Genomic DNA, 2,551 nt, shown 5'->3' on the forward strand with positions numbered 1-2,551 from the left:
AAATTTGACATATAAGAATTGTAGTCTCTATTTTAAATTTATCAAATTAATTAGGAAAACTCCAGATCCCTTTAGATATGTTCTTTAATTTCAAAAAACATATAATTTAGGAATTGTATTTGATAGCAGTTACATTTAGGGAAAAAAGTAACCAATTTATTTCTATAATTTATATTTTCATTTCTCTAAAGCTTCTCATATGAATAAAATATCTAAGAAAAACAAACAACAACAAAAATTCTCACAGTTGTCCACCCTGTATCAAAAATGGAATGATAAAATTAGATGAACTAAACCTTACAAAGGATAAACTCTATGAGGATATTTTATCTTATGTTCTTCCAAAAGACTTCTTTTCTGTGTTATTGATAAGTAACACAGAATTTCACAAAACAAAATGGTAGCAATTCAACAATGGTTATTGTACTATATATTTTTTTACTATTATTCTATTTAAAAATAAAAAAAAACAGATAAATAATAGACCCGAGTTTTTATACAATAATATAAAATAAGGAGTATTGTATTAAGTGGCAAATTTAAAGCATTTGCTACAGTGAGAGGTCTAGCGAAGAAGCACTGAGGGTTCCTCTTCTACCAAAATTGAAGCTATAATATAGGTACATGTTTAATAAGAAAAAAAATTCACCTATTTTATGTCACCAAAATTGAAAATTTTACTTATGAGACCAAATATTTGAATTCATATAACTGTCATAGCAGGTACATTGACTTAAAAGGTCTTAAATATGAAAATAATTTCTTGGTCATTAAGCATATAAAATCAGATACAAGAAGACACTGGAGGATGAGCCAAGAGGTGACTAAGAGACAGTTGGAGAGCAGAGGCAAGATCAGTCTTGGAGCATGCTTTCCACTTTAGATTCACCTTCTCTGCCATATATTAGCCAAGGAAAAGAGTATCCCAATAAATACAATGGGAGAAAGTAAACAGATAACCAGTATGTATATAATAGGTCTCTGGACATGCACCCACTGGGGCTTTCACAAATCCTTCATTATGATATTATTGACTATGTAATTTTGACCCCACCTCCACCCTCAGCATGGTCTTTGGATGCTGTGATGGTATTTCTAGGTGCCAATGCTTTCTACCCTGTGGACAGGCTTGAATCCTCACAGTTCAAGAGAACCCAGTTGTGGAATGAAGTATTTTGGGCTCCTCTGGGCGCAAGACAATTTTCACACTCCTTGAAGTCTATTTTCATGTGTGTGACCTATAACTTATTTGCATTTTCCTTGTTTACCCATGGCTACCCATCATGACTATTTCATGCAGATAACAGACCCATGCTGGATCCCAGCACTAGCTCCTTTCATTCTCTGCTTTAAGTAAGGTCTATCTTCATTTATTTCTTCTGTTCCCTTCCTAAGGGGTAACACCTTCAGTGGGATAATCATGGACCCTTTTCATTTGTTTTGGTTTTTCAATTTTCTATTAATTACCTTCTCCTTTGACTTCGACTTTGAAGGCACTTCAGACCCAGTCTACTTCCAAAGTCCAAATCTTACATAGGTCATGACAGTTTTTATTTCAGTACTACCCACAGGTTCTCCAGTGTAGGGATCAGAACACCTGGCGTGCCTCTTCACCATGATCTTCTTCATCCATCTCCTATATTGTGCTTATATTAGCAGAAGGCTTCTCTCTAAATTAGGTAGAGGTCTGTAGCAAGGTGTTCATCTTGAATCCTACGATCTTATAGAGGGCCATCACCTCTAGAGTGAATGCAGGAAAAAAAAATAATAAAAGGTACCAGTGCTGCCTATTTTACATAGTTGTTCAGCAGAAAATTTGCACATTAAAGAGGTTGACCTAAGGCTTCAACTTTGGGTTCTAGTGTCCCCATAGGGACATCTTTGGAGAGATTCTGTATTTGGTGTTTTCTTTCTTCTGTGAAGGTCCCAAAACAAAGCATGGGAAATAGTCCACCAGTTGCACTGAACTCACCACTAAGTTGTATCCTTAATAATTGGAAATAATTGGATCCTGAAAACATGACAAGAAAATGCTTCATTTTATATTGCAGCACAGCCTGATCCCCATATAAACTAGGGGACAAAGAGCAATGGCTGGAAGTTGGTGGTTTCAATTACAATATCACTTTATAATTGGATTTTCTGCAAGAGAAAAAAGGAGATTATCTTAAATCCCCTATGTTGGGAAATTTATGTCTCTCTGTCAAAAACTGTGCCTTTGCAAAGGCCCAATAGACAGTAACTTTAAAAAGACTCATGAGGGGTCCTGCCCCTTAGCTCAGTTCTTTAAGTGGCTGCTTCAACAAAGCAGTCAGGCTCAGGTTGCTACGGTTCGATCCCTACAACTCAAGCCAGCCAAACTTGCCCTGAAGGCATTCGGAGCAAAAAAAAAAAAAGAGAGAGATTCATGAACCAGAAATTTATTATATATGATCCATTCTTCTGGCTGCCACTTGTGTTTCTAGCATGTTCAACTTGTGTAGGGCAGGAGGCCAACCCAGAATACAACCACTGCCTTTTAATCCTCAGGCCAAAGTGTCAGTCTATCCTA

This window comes from Octodon degus, unplaced genomic scaffold (genome assembly GCF_000260255.1).
Source record: "Octodon degus isolate 3935 unplaced genomic scaffold, OctDeg1.0 scaffold00013, whole genome shotgun sequence".
NCBI lineage: Eukaryota > Metazoa > Chordata > Mammalia > Rodentia > Octodontidae > Octodon > Octodon degus.